The 23305-nt window shown below is 44.2% G+C and overlaps 1 protein-coding gene across 8 annotated transcripts in view; it reads right to left on the bottom strand.

Annotated features, from left to right (window-relative positions):
- SMAD4 (SMAD family member 4) overlaps positions 1 to 18399 on the bottom strand; it is a 38467-nt gene extending 20068 nt beyond the window's left edge. For 4 of the 8 annotated variants that reach the window (XM_084832911.1, XM_084832914.1, XM_084832915.1 and 1 more), the window contains exon 1: positions 18125 to 18399. The gene's annotated coding sequence lies outside the window, so the exon portion shown is untranslated. Of the gene's footprint in view, positions 1 to 12919; positions 13106 to 15506; positions 15578 to 18124 lie in introns of those variants that run through there. The other 4 variants (XM_084832912.1, XM_084832916.1, XM_084832913.1 and 1 more) reach the window with 3 other exon arrangements.
- Positions 18400 to 23305: the final 4906 nt, after the last annotated feature.

Raw genomic sequence — 23305 nt, 5'->3', positions numbered from 1 at the left:
TAACTATCACTATAAGTATAAAATAACTGTTCCAAATAATATGAATAAGGTAGTATATATCAAGCTATATAATGCTATCAATGGTAGAGCAGGGCTCAAAGAGACAAGGCACACTGGACCAAAAATATTTTTTGCAGTTTTTCAGGCAAAGAGCCAGATGATGAAGAGAATTGGAGGTACATTTTGCACTCAGGACAAAACCAGACCTTTACAAAATACATGGCTGTCATCAAGAATGGCAACAACATGTAGATTCTCTCCCTCTCCTTCCAATGTAAGATCACAAGAGCTCTGCTGCATCAGATCAAAGAGCTATCTAGTCCAGCATCCTGTTTCCCACAGTAGCCAACCAGATGCCTATGGGAAGCCCACACGCATGACAAAAGGGCAACAGCTCTCTTCTGCTGTTACTCCCCAGCAACTGGTATTCAGATGTATGCTGGTTCTGATCCTGGAGATAGCATACAGCCACCATGACTAGTAGCCTAGTCTATAAGGCTATAAAGCTAGCCTTATCCTCCATGAATTTTAAAGCCTCCTAATTTGGTTGTCATCTCCACATCTTGTAGTAGTGAATTCCATGCACTGTGTGAAATACTTCCTTTTGTCTGTCCTGAACCTCTCACCATTCAGCAGTTTGGATGACCCCAAAGAGCTGTATTCTAGTATAAGAGAGGGGGAACAACTTCTCCCTATCCACTTTCTCCACACCATGAACAATTTTATACACCTCTATCATGTCCTCCCTCTTACTCACCAAATACTGCTAAAAAGCCCCATACATTGTAACTTTTTCTCATAGGGGATTTGCTTCAGCCTTTTGATCATTTTGGTTGCCCTTTTCTGCCTACTTTCCAGCTCTACAATATCCTTTCTGAGGTGCTTTTTGAGGAGACCACAATACAGGATGCTACATGCTTGCACCATACTTGAGCAGAACTGTTGTCAAAGAAGTGGCAGGAAAACACTAAGCCTATTTTATTTATTTTTGCATTTCTATCCCATTCTTTTTCCTCTTGCAAGGAGCCTAAGGTGGTGTAATGACACCAGGATGCAAAGAAACTCTGTATCTAATGGGTTGGAAGGGCAGGAAGAGCTCTACCTGTATGTGCTTGTCACTGTCAGTAGCTACCATACATATTTTCATAATACTGAGTTCCACTGTAAAGGCTAAAATAGACAAAAAGTGGAAGACATATTGTGTATACTCCAAAGGATGTTAGGGTTGTTTTTTTACATGGCCAGGGCTGCATAGCAGGAGGAGGGTACAAATTTGATTTCCAAAGCAGGAAGGGAGAGCAAGTATTTATAAAATCTCTTGTTGGCCATTTCTCCCCTAAAAATTGTCCTTCTCCAGCTGCTTTTCTCTATACAGAGGAAAAGATGCAGAGGAGAAAACTGGTGGGGAGGGTGATTTTGATCTGAAGAATAGGCCAACGGGTAAATGCCAGGCACGCCCTATGCCACCACTGCTCTGTTCAAACGTGTTCTTTTAAAAAATCTGATTACACCTGGCTTGTCCCTTAGTCCTCTAGACACACTAACCTCTTTTTGCAATAGGATAGACCAGCCTCCCCCAACCCAGTGCCCTCTAGGTGTTTTGGATTACAACTCCCAGCATTCCTGACCACTTAGCCATGCTGGCTGAGGCTGATGGAAGTTGAAGTCTAAAACATCCAGAGGACACCAGGCTGGAGAACGCTTTAACAGAAATAGTCTCCTTCACACGATTAGCAAAGTAGGGCTGTGTCACTGGTTCCACTGAGATTACACAGCTTCCCCCAGCCTCACCTAACGCATCCATATTAAACATGGATGCCTGCAGAGGAAAAGCCTGTGTGTATACCTCCCTAGGGACTGGAAATTTATGGCACTGGATTCCAGCTTCCAGGGAAGCTTACAAAGTAGTCTTTCTCCCTGCAGATGTCCATGCCTAATATATGGATATTGGGTGCAGGGCCTGGGGAAGACGCACAAGCCCGCTCTCCAGTAAGGAGGCTAAAAATCTGCAGTAAACCCAGCTTCTGCATTGCCTAATGTAATGGTGAACCCTGGCCAGCCCCAACAATATCAACTGTGTGCATGTGCCTTGCTTGGAAAGCTAGGAACCACATGATGGCATTTTATGTTTAATACATTCTTCCCTTCTGTTCAATACTGAAGAGGCTATAAATTTCTCCCCTAATGAAAGCCATTCTAGATCCTGATAAATATACTGATTTACCCAGTCACAAGGTAATTGTACACTTTGTACCCCTTTTCAATTAAGGCCTAATGTCCCACTGACCTTTCAGATTCAAGATAGTTGGGAAGCTACAAAATTAGTTCAGAGATAGCATTAGCAACACACAAGTGTCTGCTGAATACCAAAGCCATGGTCAAAATGCCCTTTCTGCATGTGTGGCTTAAGTCTGTCCCCAACAAAATACCCATTCAAGTTGACCAATGGTAGTATGACTTTCTAACTGATGCAACTGAGTTCAAAGCAGATGGTAGCTCTTCCAATTAGCAGTGCTATGCTAGTGCAATGTGCTGCCTCTTTTCATTCCTCAGGATATTTCTGTCCCAAAGGGGTATTTGAACAATTAAGAGACAGCATTTGGAAGCATGCATTACAAAGATTTTCCCCTTCATGGATCACTGCGTTGTTGTGGCGAAGAGGCTTGCGTAACTCAGTGAAGCCATAAGCTATGCCGTGCAGGACCACCCAAGACGGACAGGTCATGGTGGAGAGTTCTGACAAAATGTGTTCCACTGGAGAAGGAAATGGCAACCCACTCCAGTATTCTTGCCAAGAAAACCCCATGGAACGTATCACAAGGCTAAAAGATATGATGCCAGAAGATGAGCCCCTCAGGTCGGAAAAAGTCCAATATACTACTGGGGAAGAGCAGAGGGAATTTCCAAGCAGCGCCAGAAAGAGTGAAGCGGCTGGGCCAAACCCGAAAGGACACTCAGCTGTGGATGTGTCTGGTGGTGAAAAGAAAATCCGATGCTGTAAAGAACAATATTGTTTAGGAACCTGGAATGTCAGATCAATGAATCAAGGTAAGCTGGAGGTGGTCAAACATGAGATGGCAAGATTGAACAGCGACATCTTGGGAATCAGCGAAATCAAATGGACAAGCATGGGCGAATTTAATTCAGGTGACCATTATATCTACTACTGTGGGCAAGAATCCCTTAGAAGAAATGGAGTAGCACTCATAGTCAACAAAAGGGTGGGAAAAGCAGTATTGGGGTACAATCTTAAAAACGATAGAACGATCTCAGTACGAATCCAAGGCAAACCATTCAACATCACAGTAATTCAAGCCTATGCCCCAACCACTGATGCCGAAGAAGCTGAGGTTGATCGGTTCTATGAAGACCTACAACACCTTCTAGAACTAACACCAAAAAAAGATGTCCTCTTCATCATAGGGGATTGGAATGCTAAAGTAGGAAGTCAAGAAATCAACGGGATAACAGGCAAGCATGGCCTTGGTGTACAAAATGAAGCAGGACAAAGGCTAATAGAGTTTTGCCAAGAGAACATGCTGATCATAGCAAACACTCTTTTCCAACAGCACAAGAGGTGACTCTACACATGGACATCACCAGATGGTCAATATCGAAATCAGATTGATTATGTCCTTTGCAGCCAAAGATGGAGAAGCTCTATACAGCCAGTAAAAACAAGACCTGGAGCTGACCGTGGCTCAGATCATGAGCTGCTTCTTGCAAAATTTCAGCTTAAATTGAAGAACGTAGGGAAAACCACTAAACCATTCAGGTATGACCTAAATCATATCCCTGATGAATATACAGTGGAGGTGAGGAATAGATTTAAAGGGATTAGACCTGTGATAGACAGAGTGCCTGAGGAACTATGGACAGAGGTCTGTAACATTGTTCAGGAAACAGCAACTCAATCCATCCCAAAGAAAAAGAAATGCAAGAAAGCCAAGTGGCTGTCTGATGAGGCTTTACAAGTAGCTGAGGAAAGAAGGGAAGCGAAAAGCAAGGGAGAAAGGGGAAGATATATCCAACTGAATGCAGAGTTCCAGAGAATAGCAAGGAGAGACAAGAAGGCCTTCTTAAATGAACAATGCAAAGAAGTGGAGAACACAATAGAATGGGAAAGACTAGAGATCTCTTCAAGAAAATCGGAGATCTCAAGGGAACGTTTTATGCAAAGACGGGCATGATAAAGGACAAAGAAGGCAGGGACCCAACAGAAGCAGAGGAGATTAAGAAGAGGTGGAAAGAATACACAGAAGAACTATACAGGAAAGATCTGAATGTCCCTGATAGCCATGATAGTGCGGTCACTGAACTTGAGCCAGACATCCTAGAGAGTGAAGTCAAGTGGGCCTTAGGAAGCATTACTAACAACAAAGCTAGCGGAGATGACAGTCTTCCAGCTGAGCTATTTAAGATCTTAAAAGATGATGCTGTTAAAGTGCTGCACTCAATATGTCAACAAATTTGGAACACTCAACAGTGGCCACAAGACTGGAAAAGGCCAGTTTACATTCCAATTCCAAAGAAGGGCATTGCCAAAGAGTGTTCAAACTACCGTACAATTGCATTCATTTCACATGCCAGCAAGGTTATGCTCAAAATCCTACAAGCTAGGCTTCAGCAGTATGTGAACCAAGAACTACCGGAAGTACAAGCTGGGTTTCGAAGAGGCAGAGGAACTAGAGATCAAATCGTCAACATTTGCTGGATCATGGAGAAAGCAAGAGAATTCCAGAAAAATGTCTATTTCTGCTTCATTGACTACACTAAAGCCTTTGATTGTGTGGATCACAACAAATTCTTAAAGAGATGGGAGTACCAGACCACTTTACCTGTCTCCTGAGAAATGTGGACAAGGGTCAAGAAACAACAATAAGAGCCGGACGTGGAACAACCGATTGGTTCAAAATTGGGAAAGGAGTATGACAAGGCTGTATATCGTCGCCCTGCTTATTTAACTTATATGCAGAGTACATCATGAGAAATGCCGGGCTGGATGAATCACAGGTCGGAATTAAGATTGCCGGGAGAATTATCAACAACCTCAGATACGCAGACAACACCACCCTAATGGCAGAAAGCAAAGAGGATCTAAAGAGCCTCTTGTTGAGGGTGAAAGCGGAGAGTGCAAAAGCTGGTTTGAAACTCAACATTACAAAAACTAAGATCATGGCATCTGGCCCCATCACTTCCTGGCATATAGAAGGGGAAGAAATGGAAGCAGTGACAGATTTTATTTTCTTGGGCTCCAAGATCACCGTAGATGGTGACTGTAGCCATGAAATTAAAAGATGCTTGCTCCTTGGGAGGAAAGCTATGGCAAACCTGGAGAGCATAGTAAGAAGCAGCGACATCACCTTGCCGACAAAGGCTCGTATAATCAAAGCTATGGTTTTCCCAGAAGCAACGTATGGCTGTGAGAGCTGGACTATAAGGAAGGCTGAGCGCCAAAGAATCAATGCTTTCCAACTGTGGTGCTGGAGAAGACTCTTATGAGTCCCCTGGACTGCAAGGAGGTCAAATCAGTCCATCCTAAAGGAACTCAACCCTGACTGCTCATTGGAAGGCCAGATACTGAAGCTGAAGCTCAAATATTTTGGCCACCTAATGCGAAGAGAAAAGTCACTGAACAAGACCCTGTTGCTGGGAAAGATCGAAGGCAAAAGGAGAAGGGGACAGCAGAGGATGAGATGGCTAGATAGCATCACCGATGCAATGAGTGTGGATTTGTGCACACTCCGGGAGAGAGCGCAGGACAGGAAGGCCTGGTGTGCTATGGTCCATGGGGTCACAAAGAGGCAGACATGACTGAACAACTGAACAACAACATTACAAAGATTATGCTGTGCCTGCTTTAAATGTCATTTACATCCTTTGTATAGCTTACATCACTATCTATTCTACTTACTGATGTGGCCCACATAAAACAATACAAGTGAGGATCTGTGAAAATTCAGCGTCAATTAAAAGTTGAAAACTCCCTCCTCCCTTTAGTTCTTCGATATACCCCAATTTCCCCTTCCCTTGCAATCCTTTTGGTCATTGCTGGATTTGGGGAACATTGGGCTCAGAGGGTGTGCATATATAAAGGGTTTGGACATATTCCCTACAAACCTGTATGAGTAAACCTCAGTGTGGCATAGTTTCAGGACAGCTGGGTGGGGTCACTGTGACCTCCCATTGTTATTCAGCAAGCATAGGTAGAATCTACCATGGCTAAAGACCCTCATCAATCCTTTATCACTACCTCAAATTCCTCATTTCCAACATCTTTATGAGGGGAGATACTAATACAGATAATTATACATTTGACACAGGTGGAAACATGGGAATCTAAATACTACTGCTCATGATATGGCTAGCAGATGCAAGCTGTTTCAGACTAGATTGTTGTGCCATCTGCTCCATGAGCTCTGGCTCCTATCCCATGGCAATACGCCACTAATAAAGAATAACTAGAGGCCTCAGGCAGTTATTGCAATGCAACTGTGTGCTATAGCCTTGGAGGTAGAAGAGGAGACAATGCAAGTTCAAACTTGCCGCCCATGTTTACAGGTCACCGTGCCCTACAATTTCTTCCTTTAACATTCTTCCCCTGTCAGTTGCTTACATTTTCCACCTTGACTCAGGCATCCACTGCCTCCACCCATCTCTTCACCTGCATGCTCCTTTCCCGCCCTTTCTAACTACACAGCCCGGCCTCAGAGGCCCCAACTTTGCTAACCTTGGCACGCTCCTCTCCTTAGTCACTGCTCTCCCCAATACATTTCATATTTACTTTTTGCAATAATGTTTTTAGAACACATGGATATTTTGGTCCCATTCCTGACTAGGGGGCTGATTCCAGGTGATGCCAGTAGTAACATTTAAGGTATCACAGGTCGGAATTAAGATTGCCGGGAGAATTATCAACAACTTCAAATACGCAGACAACACCACCCTAATGGCAGAAAGCGAAGAGGATCTAAAGAGCCTCTTGTTGAGGGTGAAAGCGGAGAGTGCAAAAGCTGGTTTGAAACTCAACATTACAAAAACTAAGACCATGGCATCTGGCCCCATCACTTCCTGGCATATAGAAGGGGAAGAAATGGAAGCAGTGACAGATTTTATTTTCTTGGGCTCCAAGGTCACCGCAGACGGTGACTGTAGCCATGAAATTAAAAGACACTTGCTCCTTGGGAGGAAAGCTATGGCACACCTAGACAGCATGGTAAGAAGCAGAGACATCACCTTGCCGACAAAGATTCGTATAATCAAAGCTATGGTTTTCCCAGTAGCAACGTATGGCTGTGAGAGCTGGACTATAAAGAAGGCTGAGCGCCGAAGAATCGATGCTTTCGAACAGTGGTGCTGGAGAAGACTCTTACGAGTCCCCTGGACTGCAAGGAGGTCAAATCAGTCAATCCTGAAGGAAACCAACCCTGACTGCTCATTGGAAGGACAGATACTGAAGCTGAAGCTCAAATATTTTGGCCACCTAATGTGAAGAGAAAAGTCACTGGAAAAGACCCTGACGCTGGGAAAGATCGAAGGCAAAAGGAGAAGGGGACAGCAGAGGATGAGATGGCTAGACAGCATCACCGATGCAATGAATATGAACTTGAGCACACTCCGGGAGAGGAGAGGACAGGAAGGCCTGGCGTGCTATGGTCCATGGGGTCATGAAGAGTGAGACACGACTTAACGACTGAAGAACAACACAAGCTATGACCTTTCCTGGACAGATATAGCCTAGCTACAGCTATCCATGCTCTGCTAACCTCAAGGCTAGAGCACTGCAGTATATTGTACATGGGGGTATCTTAGTCTGAAAAGCTACACGGTGTAAAATACAGCTGCTAGGTTGCTAACTGGAGCCAGGCAAGGGGAATACATTATACCAGTGCTTAAAGATCTGCATTGGCTCCCCAGTCTGTTTTCAATCACAATTCAAAGTGCTGACTCTTACGTTAAAAGCCTATACAGCCTTGGCCCAGGAGACTGAAGGAACATGCTTCAGAGGCCCTCCTCAGGGTGTCTCCACCAAATTATATAAGGTGGTGAGTAACAAGAGAGGGGGCTTCCCTGGTGCCTATATTGTCCTTTTAGCATCATGTGAAAACCTTTTTTATTTTCCCAAGATTTTAACATCTGAGATAATATTATCCATTTGGGGGGGGGGGTGATGTTTGTTTTTGCAGCTTACTCCGCTGTTTTAACTGATATTTTCATGTGTTTATGATTATGTATTTTGGTGGTTATCTTCTATTATAAACCACCCAGATAATTTCCCTTCAAAAGCAGTATATAAAAAATATCCCCTATTAATATCAAATTTTCCCTTAATGCTGCAGCAGCGGCCTTAAGCTGCAACATGTGAGATGGATAAACTGATATTCAAGCCATTATGCTGGCTGACAACCTGCTGATTCAGCTGACATTTAGTGCTGGGAATTGGAATCATGTTTATCAATATGGGAGGACTGATGCGATTGGTGTATTTGTTAGGGATTATCACAAAAGCTTACTAAGCTAGTCTTCAGCTGGCTTTCTGCTCTGTAGTTTACAGGCTTCATTCAGACCAGGCACAGCCTATTACCTCCCCCTCTTTCTAAGCCCCCAGACAGTACCCCTTCTACCCAGGCAAGCAAAGTACTTTGGAAGAAGGCAGACAGGCACACATGCATTCATACACATGTGGAACACTTTATACACTTTATATAGGTTGAAATGCAATAGACTGTTTTGAACAATAGTCTAAAGACTGGACCCTTCAGATAATTCATCAAGAAAACTTTTCCTCCCCCACAGAGCTACTACAGCTAACTGCCATGTAGAAAGGACTCCAAGGAAGAGAAGGGGACAGACAAAGAAGACATCAGGGCCTGCTCCAGCTGGTCTGTTCCCTCTCCACACATGTCCTTCTACCACCAACTGCCCTATACTAAGGATCCTTATGGACTGTTATATTTAAATATTGTTTGTAATTTTTTTAATTAATGTATCTTTATGTTACTTATAAGCTTTCTTGGAAGAATTTGTATCCTGAAAGAAGGGATATAAATAAATGCAATGATTAGTAATATCCTCACAAAAACAGATAGTTAAACCCAAGATGTTCAATACTGCAAAAAAAAGAAATTAACATATGCTACTGTTGAAATACTAGATAAAACACTAAAGAAATATCCAATCACAAAATGAAATCTTTATTAAATGATCTAATGGACCTAAGCTCTAACCTCAAGTCATTTCCTTGCCAATAATCTAATGGCAAGCTAGATCCTAACTGCTAAAAAGATGGCACATAAATTCAGTAATCATCATTACTGGTACAATTTATAATAAATGTCAGGTCTATGGACGAATCATTCAGGAAGTCTGCATAATGATAATGTGTTTAAGAAAGTCACACTACAGGACTAACAGAAGCCATTCAAGCATTCATCAACTAGAGGTTAGCGAAGTAATAATCTAGCTTTAGACTGTAGTTTTCTACAGATGGAACAGATTTTTCATTTCAACTAATTAAGTCAAAAGTTAAAAAAAAATCTACTTGTGTTTGAAAAAACAGAAAAAAATGTTGTTTCCAGTCTACAAGTAAGTAACAGAGGAGAGAAGCTAAGTCTTAACTATGTGATGCATGGCTACCACATGCTTCCCACCAATATTATATATGTGTACATTTTCCCATGATGATATGATGGAAATCTGCTAACTACTGACGCTGTAAATATGAAACAAATTTTAATGAGAGAAGCATGATAATCCCCAGTATTTAAGCTTCCTCACTTTCTACCAGTTTGTATTTGTCTGTACACGCAAGCATGTTTAACTCTCAGCTACTATTCTAATATTTTGGCATAGCGACCAGTCCCAAAAATACTCATGACTACACTGATGCTAACCTACTGAAGTTAATGATTTTCATTAACTTTACAAGTTAACATCCTCTGTAAGCCCTGTTAAATAAATACCAATCACATTTATTTTACAAACAATACACTGCCTTTTTACAAAGGTTTCAAGACAGGTAATTGAAAACCATTCCCTCTCCCCCTCCCCTCGTCCATTCCCCCTCCTCCACCTCTTTCTCCTCTTCTTAGCACTGCCTTCCACATACAGTAATAAGCCTTTTATAAATGGCTTTAATTGGTGGCAATGGAAGCTTTTAAGAAAGACTAATTGCCATGGACTGGGGGCCAATTTTCAGGGGGGTTGCAGTGTGTGGAGAAGGGAAGGTTATGCACCCAAATCCCTTTATGTGGCACTTAAACATTTAAAACCTTCCATTTGGCATGCATGTAAACTTTTTTTCAAGTCTTACTGCTGTGCAGGGAGGAAGGCCTGGAAGGGAGGCCCAACAGGCCAGTTGGTGAGGTGAGGCCCCCATGGTCCAGGTGCAGCCTGTAAGCTGCTGGTTCCCCAACTACGTTCTATCCAGCCTTTCCCTAACTGGTGCCCTTCAGATGTTTTGGACTACAACTCCCAGCATTCCTAACCACTGCCCATGCTAGCTGGGGCTGATGGGGGTTGAAGTGAAAAACATTTGAAGGGCACTAGTTTGGGGACGATTCTATAGATTTAGGGCGCAATCCTATCTAGATAGATGGCTGCCTCCAAACTCGGAGCAGGGCAGGAGAAGCACGGAGAGGATCGTTCTCTCTGCACTTCTCCTGCCCTGCTTTTTCTGCTAGACAGTGGCTGTCTAGCTGCAGGAGCACGGAGTGGGGAAGGAGGCTGCAGTATGACACATTGGATGTGTCATACAGGCAGCTACGATCTCCCCTCCCCAGAACGCCCCCAGCCATGATCCTTTCTGGCCCCTTCACACTCCCCTTGCAAGTGGGGGACATCGGTTTTCCAGGAGCCAACCTTGAAGCACGAGCTCCGAGATCAGCTCCCGGAAAACAGCATATCCTATGGCCATCTAGCCACTGTCTAGCGGCCGTAGGATTGCTCCCTTCGTTTGAATTAACCTGAAAATATCAAACCATACATAGTTAAGAATGTAGAAGATTTACCTTCTGAGTTTGAAATCTTTATGAATTCCATTGTAAATAATAATGATATCCACCAATAAAAATATTTACTGTTTGTAAAAGGATGAATTTAATTTTTAAAAACCACTAAATCCAGAGGGTTTGCACGATGGTTTAAATAATCATTGAGATTGTTCACTTAAATCTGCTTTAGTTAAATCATGCTACAGGAAGCAGACTGAGGTGTGCCTTTCACTGTCCCCTTTCCATCTCAAGAGACCTTCCCTTCTTTGCAGCAATAAAAACATGTTACTTGTTAGTAGTAATAAGGTTTTTTTTAAAAAAAATGCTCCATCTGGTTGCAGAAAAGGAATCCTGAAACTGTGACCAAACAATACACCCATTAAAAGAGCACCCCAATCTATCTGATTTTTGTACACACTCCTTTCCCTTGGCAAGCGTAAATATGTACTGATATCTTTTTTAAAATGACATTTTTAAACAAAATATTTACAACATTATATCCTACTTTATAGACTCAAGGGGTTTTAAAAACAGCTTACAAAAAGTCATCACAATAAGAACAGCATCACCAATATCAACACATAACAGCCAATACATTAATCAGGAAATCCCAGCCTAATTTGCCATGGCCATCTTACAAAAGCTCAATGAAGAGCAGACCGGGGAAACACATTCCATAGCAAGACAGAGAAAACCACTGAGAAGATCCTGTTCTTATTTCTGAAGGCAGGCAAGCAGGGCTTCCTTGGATGATTTTTAAGCAAGGATGGGAAACCAGTCGCCTTTCAGATCCTGGACAACTCCCATCATCCTTGCCTACTGGCTATGCTGCATTGGGCTTTTGGAAATTGGTGTCCAACATCTACAGGGCCACCTGTTTTAAAGGGAGTTGGACTATACATTAAGTGATGTTAGGGTTAGTTGAGAATGCAAGTACTTTTACATCAAGGATCACTACCAAGACATACATGTCAATATCTCAGGGTATAATAGTCCCAGAAAGAGGATACGCAGACAAAACATATCAGACCTGACAGTTAAAAAGTTGCATTTTACAGAATATAAAACGAAACTGATAAATAAAAAGCAAGGCCAACTTCAGACAAATAGCAGTAAGCTAATAAGGCTATGTCAGCCTTCCCCAATCTGGTGCTCTCCAAATGTTCTGGACTACAACTCCCAGAATACTAGACCACTAGCCATGCTGTTTGAGGCTAATGGGAGCTGAAGTCAAAAACGTCTGGCAGGCCCCGAGTTGGGGAAGGCTGGCCTAAGTAATGCTGTTCTAAAATTCAAAATCTCAGAATGGCAAGCAGCAATCCACGCAAGTACTAGAGACTAGCAATGGGGCCCTGTTGTTTTTAGGATTTTTTAAGAATGGGAGAATCCAATGGATGGGGGAGTGGGGAGAGTAGGATGGCTAAGCTGAAGAATGGTGTGAGTGCTTACAATGAACTGCTATTTTAAAAAGGAGAAAATGACAGAGTTTTAAAGAAATTGAGATGACAAATCTCAGATGTGTCCCCAAAACTGAAAACAAGTGATATTAAATGAGTCACACCAAAACATTAGATGCTGTTACTAAGTAGAATGGCAACATATCCACAAACAGTACGGGGGGGGGGGGGATTATGTGACTGCAGGAAGATTTGTTTTAATCAGAGGAGACAGAATGCCACTTATTAGAAACATCTTCCATTTTTTGGTTCCAGGAGAACAACATTCAACAACAGGAATGGAAGGTCATCCTATAGTACTGAAGAAAACAAGGTTCCCAGGTAGCTTCTAGAAGTGTATGAATTAACTTAATGATCAGTACGGCTAATTTTAAATGTGCAGAATTAACGGAGGACTCTAATCACAAAAAGAAAGTAAAACGTCTACAAGACATTTAGGAAATGGGATCCTCATATTCAAAGGAAACTTACTCAGTAGCCTTTGCATCTGAAGGAAATTGTCCTTCCATTCAAATGGTTTTCACAGCTCCTCTCCTAATAGGCTGGTTATTGTGTACTCCCAATCTATGGTACTCACAGGGAACTGATCAATCCTTCTATAGTTAATGGAAAGAATCCTTACTCCATTTGATGTTGGTAAATTTGTCCATACAAAGCCTGTTGAAAATATCCATCTGCTCCACCACCCGCTCAATAACCAGTATCATCACCACCGCACCAAAAGATTGCTATCAGAAGGGGCTGGCAATCAGGTAACTACTGTTTGCCTTAAAATTTCCAAAATTCACGTTACCTAGTAGGTGGAGGGGATGAACCCTCTTGAGAATACAGTCCCAGCTTCTGGTGGTATAAAATCCTCCTCTGTTGTAAAGTCCATCACCTCCAACTGCTAGGTAATGCTACCCAAATTTGCTTCAAATTACTTTTATTAACTAGAATAGCTCTCTTGCTTTGTTAATATAGTATAAAAGCTACCTAATTTTTCTCTATGATCCACTGGTAAAAGGAGCCCATGTGCTTCGACCAAGTGAAAAACATTTCTGAGAATAGCTAGACTTTATATTCCTCAAAATGGAGGACACAGCACTCCCCATCACCACCTTCTTCCTAGTGTAATTAGTGGCAGCAGGAGTTTCCTGTACCTATCACATACACCTTGAGAGTAGACTGAACTTGCAGACAATTCCTCAGTTAGGGAGTCTGAGGAACTGAAGCAAATAGTGGTGACAAAAGCTGAAATTCTCAACCTTACTGACAAACTGAAAGTTAATAAATGACAGGGCCCAGATGGTATTCATCCTAGAGTTCTTAAAGAACTCAAATATGACATTGCTGATCCTCTAACCAAAATATGTAACATGTCCCTAAGATCAGCCTCTATACCAGAGGACTGGATATGTAATACCAATTTTTAAAAAGGGATCGGGGAGGGGGATCCAAGAAATTACAGGCCAGTTAGCTTAACGTCTGTTCCAGGCAAAGTGGTTGAAATCATTATTAAAGATAAAATTCATAAGCATATAGAAGGACAAGCCCTACTGAAAAATAATCAGCATGGCTTCCGCAAAGGCTTTCTGTCTCACTAACCTTTTAGAGTTCTTTGAGAGGGTCAATAAACATGTGGACAGGGGAGATCGAGTAGACATTGTTTACCTGAACTCCCAAAAGGCTTTTAACAAAGTCGCTCACCAAAGACTCCTGAGCAAACTTAGTAGTCATGGAATAAGAGGAGAGGTCCCCTTATGGATCAGTAACTGGTTAAAGAACAGAAAGCAAACAGGAGGACTGAAAGGTAAGTTCTCCCAATGGAGGTATGTAAACAGTGGGGTCCCGCAGGGATCTGGATCAATGCTTTTTAATTCATAAATTATGTGGAATTAGAAGTGAGGTGGCCAAGTTTGCTGATGACACCAAATTATTTAGGGTGTTTTAAAAAAATGGAATTGTGAGGAACTCCAAAAGGAACTCTCCAAACTGGGAGAATGGGCATCAAAATGACAAATGCAATTCAGTGTAAAAAATGATGCACTGGGGCAAAAAAATCCCAACTTCATGTATAAGCTGATGGGTTCTGAGCTAGCAGTGAATGTCCAAGAAAGCAAGCTTGAGGTTGTGGTCAACAGCTCAATGAAAATATTGACCCACTGTGTAACTACTGTGAAAAAGGTAAGTTCCATATTAGGAACAATTAGGAAAATAATTGAAAATAAAACTGCCAAGATCATACTCCCCTTATAAAAAATCTGTATTGCAACCACACTTAAAATCCTGGGTACGGTTCTGGTCATCGCACCTAAAAAAGGATATTGTAGAGTTGGAAACAGTGCAGAAAAGGGCAACTAAAATGATCAAGGAGCTGGAGTAACCCCCACCCATGAGGAAAGGTTACAACATCTGGGATTGTTTAGCTTAGAAAAGAAGTAAGGGGAGACCTGTTAGAGGTGTACAAAATTATGCATGGTGTGAAGAAATTGGATAGGGAGACATTTTTTCCCTCTCTCCTAATGCAAGAACCTGAGGTTACCCCATGAAGCTGATTGGCAGGAGATTCAAAACAGATAAAAGCACTTATTCACACCTCGCATAGTTTAACTATGGAATTCATTTCCACAAGAGATAGTGATGGCCACAAATTTGGAAGGCTTTAAAGAGGGATTGGACAAATTAATGAAGAATAAGGCTATCAATGGTTACTAGTCCTGATAGCTATATGCTACCTCTAGTATCAGAGGCAGTATGCCTATGTACGCTAGTTGCTGGGAAATGTGGGTGGGAGGTGGATGTTGTACTCATGCCTTGCTTGTGCATTTCCCATGGGCCACTGTGTGAACAGAATGCTAGACTAGATGGGGCTTTGGTCTGATCCGGCATGGCTCTTCTTACGTTCTTACAATGTGACTTTACCATCTAGTCACTTTTTTTCTTGCCTTCCTCCCTACCGGCCTTTTCTAACATCTTGCTTGATGAAGAGATCTGGGGATTTCGGAAGCTTGCACAACTTTTCTGGTGACTTTTTACATTACAGTAACATGAATTTTGGAAATTTCCTTATGGTTACCTTCACTTTTGTTGTTTGCCTTAAATTGGCCTTCATTCCCAGATTACAATCGGGCAGAGGTGAACAGCTATCTGCATTAAAAAATGAGGTGTTCATAGCACTATTATTCACTTCGATTTGATATGCCTGTTCAAGGCTCTTTTATCCATATGCTATGTTACTTGCCGTTTAACAAAGCTCCCTTCCAGCAACCACCATCATCCAAGGCTGCATACTAATATGTCACTGCATATTTTAACCACATTAGTCCCATTATCTATTTCCATAAAACATCCTTCGCAGTTTTAATCTTATTTATATATGGATTTTCCTTCTTAATCAATACGCACAAGTAATATCAGGATGTTAACCCACATTAGAGATTGAGAATATAGTCCAGAGTATGCATGTTTGGACAGTAGGGGATGGGGTTATTATACTCCAGAAATGGATCCTAGGAGAGTGAAAGATATATTTGCAACAAATGTAACCCTGCCTAATACATGAGGAAAATACTCACTGTATAGCAGCTATTAATCCATTTTTATAAGACAGCATTTTTAATATGCAGAGTGTTCCTCTATCTATATGTACCTCTAAACAACCCAGTAAGCCAAGTCATTAGTTAATATAGTGAACTGGGATAGTTTTTTTGTACACAATTCTGAGCTGTTAACTCTCTGAGCCCACCCTCCTTTTCTCAAACAAAGCCTGAAATAGCTAAATATGTCTCAAGGCTAAATCGGAATTTGGAATCCAGGTCCAACCCTGATATTCATTTATATAGCACATGTTCAACATACAAGTGCTTCAGGCTTTGTGTTTTAATAACAATGTGAATAACTGTAAGGAACTTTGTACAGTATGCTGACACATGCTACAGAAGTAAATAGCTTCTACGATCACGTTTTTCAGTAATTCACAATTCTTGTATGTCAAAGACAAACTTTATAACGAGTGTACAAAAAGCTTTTGTACTCCTACTGATTCAGACTGTATTATTCACCTCTAGATCGCTTTATTCAAACACAGAGAATACTTCACAACGCTTCTGTCTAATAACCCACCAGACATCTCCCTTTTGTGGATGCTTAACCCTCTTCCATATTTAAAGTCTGGACAGAAGATTTCATGCAAAGATACGTTATAATTTAGTATGAATTCAATAGCAATCTTTTAGAGCAGATTTTAACACAGTGTGAATTTCTAAAGGTTACCCACCAACTTCAGTATTTTGACATTTTTTATCTGAAGAAATAGATAGTAACCTACAAAGGCTTCTGCTGTATTAGAAGTTTGCTCTTAAAGTTATAAAATGGATATAACGTTCACAAAAATGTGAAAATTTTCCTGATAACTTCATCAGGAAAGATGTTGAAAGAAGCAGGGGGGAGGTTGGGGAGGGGAAAAATCTGACTAAATGGTGAAGTCAGTGTGTGCTTGTCCAAAGTCCGAAGACAGAATGGGGGAGGAGAGGTCTGCAGATGTTCAAATTAGGCTCCTAGGCTCTGTAGGTCATATGATGGCTACTGGCTGGACCTGCAGCTGCCCCTAGGGCTACTGGGAGCAAAACCACCATAATCTAAGCCTTATCTAAGTATATCATAACAATACTCACAAACATAACATAATAATCTCATGATACTGGAGGAGCTTCACTGCTACTAATTGAAAACACTGTGCAGCACCTTGCAGATTTAAGGTGCAATCCTATGCATGTTTAGGAGTGCACCCTAAAGTCCTACAACTCCCAGCATCCCCCAGCCAACACGGCTGGCCAGCCAGCACCTTTAAAAATTTAGGGCGTAATCCAATGCATGTCGAGACAGAAAAAAGGTTGTAGGGCTTTTTTCTGCTGTCCAAAGCTGCCTAGGATTGTGCCCTTATTGTAGCACGCCGCCCGCTTCATCCAATTCACAAGATCTCAGGCCGCAGTAACTCCGTTAGTTTTTGCGGAGCGACAGAACTGGGGACAGCAGTGAGAAGTTGCAAGGGGCTCGCGGGGTCGGGGTCGCGGCCGCGTCGGCGCGCGGCGGCCAAAACGAACACAGGCTCGCGCGGGGCCCCGAGCTCCCTTTCGTGCACCCGACGAGGCGGGCTCTGCTCGGGCTACCATCCATCGGTTCGCTCCTCTGCGTGCCCTTGCACTCTCTGTCCCCCCGGCTGGAAGCAACAGATGCAACCGGGATCCGCGGGGCTCCGGCTCCGCGTGGGCACTTTTCAAGCGCCTGAGGATGGCGGCGGCGGCGCCGGCGGCGGCTTTCGCGGGCCGCACGGGCCGGGTGCGCGGAAGCCTCCTGCCCGCCGCAAGAAGCGTGTTCGGGTGCGACCCTGCGCGCGGCTGCGAGGGAGCCCGTCCCGCTGAACTCAGCGGGGCTTACTCCGGAGTAAGCGCGCACGCTTGAGCCTTTCGGGGGAGGGGGGCGGCCGGGGGGCACGAGCCTCTTTGTCCCTCTGGCTGCAGCGTGGACTACGGCGGCGCCCGCAGCCGCCCGGAAGGTGTGACCACGGTTGCTACTCCTGCTGCGCCGGCCACTCCCGACGTTCAAGCGGAGTAAACTCGCGGGGCGGCGGCGAGGGGAGGGAAGACCCCCAGACTGCGGGCCGCTGGGAAGAAGGGGGGGCTGAGGGGGCGTTACCTCAGTCGGGGTCCCGAACTGGGATGCGCCGCGGCCTGCCCGTGAGGGGCCGGAGCGCCCCCGCCCCTTCTCCTCGGCCGCCGCCGCAGCAGCAGCAGCCCGGCGAAGCGGGAGGGGCGCTTCGGCCCGCGCCGCGGCTCGCGCACTGCGCGCGCGCAAGAGGCCTCAGGCGCGGGGAGGGAAGAACGATCCGACCGACCGTTGCCGCCGCCTGCGTCGTGTTGTTGTTGCCGCTCGCTGCTGCTGCTGCTGCTGCCGCCGCCGCCTCCGCGCATGCGCCACATCCGGGCCTCCCCTCCCCTCCCCTCCCCTCCCCTCCCGCACGCCGTGCTATCTCCTCCTGCCCGTGGTTCTCGTTCCGTCTCCCCCGCAAGCGTGCAATGCGCGCATGCTCAGTGAGCGAGGCGGCCGGCGTTCTCCCTCCCGTTGTGCCCTGGACGGATTTGCCTAAGAAGAACGCGGGAGGGCGCGAACGGTAACTTCTGTTTTTAAAGAGAAGGAAAGTTTTAGTTCTCAGGTTGTCATCTGGGCCCAGCAGAAAGCGGGCGGGCGTGTTTTGGATGCAAAGTCCGTGCAAACTGTCCTGATCTCCTGATGAGCAAACTGGCTCACAGTGGGCCAGATGAAACAACGATCCGGTGGATGCACAATTGGCCACAGAATCGGACTCAAAGGGTGCTTATTAATGGGACCTTCTCAAACTGGGGAGAGGTAACGAGTGGGGTACCGCAGGGCTCAGTCCTGGGCCCAGTGCTCTTCAACATTTTTATGAATGACTTGGAGGAGGAGGTGCAGGGAATGCTGATCAAATGTGCAGATGACACAAAATTGGGCGGGATAGCTAATACTTTGGAAGACAGAAACAAAATTCAAAGTGATCTGGATAGACTGGAGCGCTGGGCAGAAAACAACAGAATGACATTTAACAGGGATAAATGCCAAGTTCTGCACCTAGCAAAAGAAACCAAATGCACAGTTACAAGATGGGGGATACGTGGCTCAACAACACTAGAAGCGAGAAGGATCTTGGAATTGTTGTCGACCACAAGCTGAATATGAGCCAACAATGTGATGTGGCTGCAAAAAAGGCCAATGCTATTTTGGGCTGCATTCATAGAAGCATAGCTTCCAAATCCTGGGAAGTACTAGTTCCCTTCTACTCAGCACTGGTTAGGCCTCATCTGGAGTACTGTGTCCAGTTCTGGGCACCACACTTGAAGAAGGATGCAGACAAACGAGAGGGTTCAGAGGAGGGCAACAAAAATGATCAGGGGACTGGAAACAAAGCCCTATGAAGAGAGACTGAAAGAACTGGGCATGTTTAGTCTTGAGAAGACTGTGGGGAGATATGATAGCACTCTTCAAGTACTTGAAAGGTTGTCACAGAGAGGAAGGCCGGGATCTCTTCTCGATCATCCCAGAATGCAGGACATGGAATAATGGGCTCAAGCAACAGGAAGCCAGATTCCGGCTGAACATCTGGAAAAACTTCCTGACTGTTAGAGCAATACGACAATGGAACCAATGACCTAGGGCGGTGGTGGGCTCTCCCACACTGGAGGCCTTCAAGATGAGGCTGGACAGCCAACTGTCAGGGATGCTCTGACTTGGATTCCTGCATTGAGCAGGGGGTTGGACTCGATGGCCTTGTTTTTCAGTTGTTAAGTCGTGTCCGACTCTTCATGACCCCATGGACCATAGCACACCAGGCCTTCCTGTCCTCCGCTCTCTCCCGGAGTGTGCTGAAGTTCATATTCAGTGTATCGGTGATGCTATCTAGCCATCTCATCCTCTGCCGCCCCCTTCTCCTTTTGCCTTCAATCTTTCCCAGCATCAGGGTCTTTTCCAGTGACTTTTCTCTTTGCATTAGGTGGCCAAAATATTTGAGCTTCTACTATTCTATGATTCTATGAAACACCACCAGAATTCCCACTAGTTCCCCACTACAGGGAAGATTAAGCACTGATACAAAATTATGCATAAAACTGATATGGAGATTTTATTTTTTTAAGCCACTTGGTTCCCGCTTTGCTGTTCAAAACAGTACCCAGAAGAATTCACAAAGAACATTATTTTTTATTGAATTTTTCAAAGTAACAACGAACAGTAACAAATTAAAATACACCGCAGGTGAGTCAATTGTTTGCAGTCTTTCTGATCACTCAAGACCTCTATTTGGTGCAAGCAAGATTATCTGATAAGAGTTATCACTCACCATCCTAATAGATCACGCCATGGAGTTCCATGCATAAATTCAAATATAACAAACAAAACCACTTAAAAATAAAATGAAACAAAAAGCAAATAGAAGTCAAAACTAAAGCTGCAAAAGAAACAGGAACATGTCAGGAGAAGCAGTCCCTCTACTGGAGGGGAGCGTAGCTCACTGGTAAAGCACATGCTTTGCATGCAAAAGGCCTCAGGTTCAATTCCCAGCAGCTCCAGGTAAACCTGGAAAAACTCTTGCCCCAGACTCTTACGGGCGGGGGGGGGGGGGCTGCTGCCAGTCAGTGTTGACAATACTGGGCTGGATGGTCCAATGGCCTTCCTGTATTCCTACCCACCTCCAGCACGAAGGTTTTTACAGAAGGTCTGGAGTAAGGGGGCAATGCAGAGATCCCAGGGAAAGAGTTCCAAAACCTGGGTGCAATAAGCAAACAGTCCCAGTGGAGGCTGGTGGCTCTGATGTCAATGGGGCTATGAATCCTCTCCGGGTTTCAGTCAGAACTCTAAAGGAGCTATCATAGAATCATAGAATAGTAGGGTTGGAAGGGGCCTACAAGACCATTGAGTCCAACCCCCTGCTCAATGCAGGAATCCAAGTCAGAGCATCCCTGACAGATGGCTGTCCAGCCTCATCTTGAACGCCTCCAGTGTGGGAGAGCCACCACTTCCCTAGGTCATTGGTTCCATTGTCATATTGCTCTAACAGTCAGGAAGTTTTTCCTGAAGTTCAGCCACTATCTGGCTTCCTGTCACTTGAGCCCACTATTCCGTGTCCTGCATTCTGGGATGATTGAGAAGAAATCCTGGCCTTCCTCTCTGTGACAACTTTCAAGTACTTGAAGAGCTCTAGGTGCACAGCAGAGCTTGGAGAGTTCCTTTAGAGTTCTGACGGAAACTCAGGATTCTTAGCTCCACTGATATCACAGCCACCAGCCTCCACTGAAAAGTCCCCATCCCACATACCATCTCCAAAGGTGGCAGTGGTTGTGGAGGAGATGCAGAGCTAGAAGGCCTAAGGGAGTGGGGCAGGTTTCCATGGAAGTAGGTGGTCCTTCCGCTGTCTTGCTCCCAGGCCATTTAGGTCAATAGCAGAGCTTTGAACAGGATCCAAAAGCATAACAAAAAACCAACAAAGGTGCCACAATGTTGGGTATTATGCTCCCCTTGCAGCAGGTTCCAGTTAGAACTCTCACCCTGGCATTCCGGAACCAACGGAAGCTTCCGAACACTTTGCCAAGGCAAGGCAACCTCACACACAGCACATCACAAGGTTGTCCTCACAATACAGGAAGAAATAGTTATTAAAAGACGCTTGCTCCTTGGGAGGAAAGCTATGGCAAACCTAGACAGCATAGTAAGAAGCAGAGACATCACCTTGCCGACAAAGGTCCGTCTAATCAAAGCTATGGTTTTCCCAGTAGTAATGTATGGCTGTGACAGCTGGACTATAAGGAAGGCTGAGCGCCAAGAATTGATGCTTTCAAACTGTGGTGCTGGAGAAGACTCTTACGAGTCCCCTGGACTGCAAGGAGGTCCAATCAGTCAATCCTAAAGGAAATCAACCCTGAGTGCTCATTGGAAGGACAGATACTGAAGCTGAAGCTCAAATATTTTGGCCACCTAATGCAAAGAGAAAACTCTCTGGAAAAGACCCTGATGCTGGGAAAGACTGAAGGCAAAAGGAGAAGGGGACGACAGAGGATGAGATGGCTAGATAGCATCACCGATGCAATGAATATGAACTTGAGCACACTCCGGGAGAGAGCGCAGGACAGGAAGGCCTGGCGTGCTATGGTCCATGGGGTCACGAAGAGTCGGACACGACTGAACGACTGAACAACAACAAGGAATGTAACTATGTCATACACATACGCAGCCCAATCCTATGCATTTTTACTCAGACATCAGTCTTATCCAACTGTTTTGGGGGTGGCTGTTTCTTTTGAAATCACTTCCCCACCACCACCACCCACTCACCACCACCAAAGAGAGTTGTTTTTACTTTTCAAATTGAGAAATAAAACAAGATAATGCATATTTACAAAAATGGCTTTCTTTGCAAGAAAGAGATTGTTCAAAAACCATTTCTTGTTTATGTAGACTGCAGTATTGCTCCTTGGCGTGTTTCCGCAGGCAGGCAAAAACTTTTTTGTTCCGGCAGGCCTTTGGTGATAGATAGTCTGGACCTGTGTGAATCGGATGGATTGGTATTATTGTTTATATTGTTGCTGTTTTTTAAATTCTGATATTATACAATTTCAATATTATTGATGATTTAATTATATTTTTAACTTTTTATATTTCTTTTTATATGTTTTAACTGTATAAGTTTTAGGGCGCAATCCTATGGCCGCTAGTTAGTGGCTAGATGGCCACAGGATATCTGGTTTTGGGGGTACCGACCTCCGAGTGCAGGCTCCAAAGTCGGTTCCCGGAGACCGACCTTCCCCCAATTAATCCTTTCATTTCTGTAGAAGTTGGCTTAGGATCTGTGAACAGAACCAGAACATTTCTGTAAGGTTTACACAGGGAACAGAGGCAACAAGGAGGCTTGTGTCATCTTAAAGACTAACACAAGGCTTATACCAAGTCCATCAAGCTCAAAGGTAGGCAACCTGGTGCCCTCCAGATACAACACCCATCAGCCCCAGCAAACATGGCCAGTAGTTGAGTATTATGGGAGCTGTAGTCCAAACTAGATCAGCGCTGCCTACCCCTGAATTAACCCACTGTTGTCTACTCCAGCCTTCCCCAACATGCTGCCCTCCATATGTGTTGGACTGCAACTCCCACCATTCCCCAGCCAAATCTGCATTACGTTGTTTTATTTCTCAATTTAAAAAGTAAAAACAGCTCTCTGTGGTGGTGGTGGTGGGAAGTGATTTCAAAAGAAACACCCCATACACCACCTTTAGCTCCTGGAGGGAAGGTGGAATATAAATGTAAGAAAATGAA

The sequence above is a fragment of the Heloderma suspectum genome, chromosome 2 (genome assembly GCF_057233095.1).
Source record: "Heloderma suspectum isolate Gila_16-S chromosome 2, 16-S_ref, whole genome shotgun sequence".
Classification (NCBI taxonomy): domain Eukaryota; kingdom Metazoa; phylum Chordata; class Lepidosauria; order Squamata; family Helodermatidae; genus Heloderma; species Heloderma suspectum.
The sequence above is the reverse complement of the archived record's forward strand: the minus strand, read 5'-3'. Positions and strand labels throughout refer to the sequence as shown.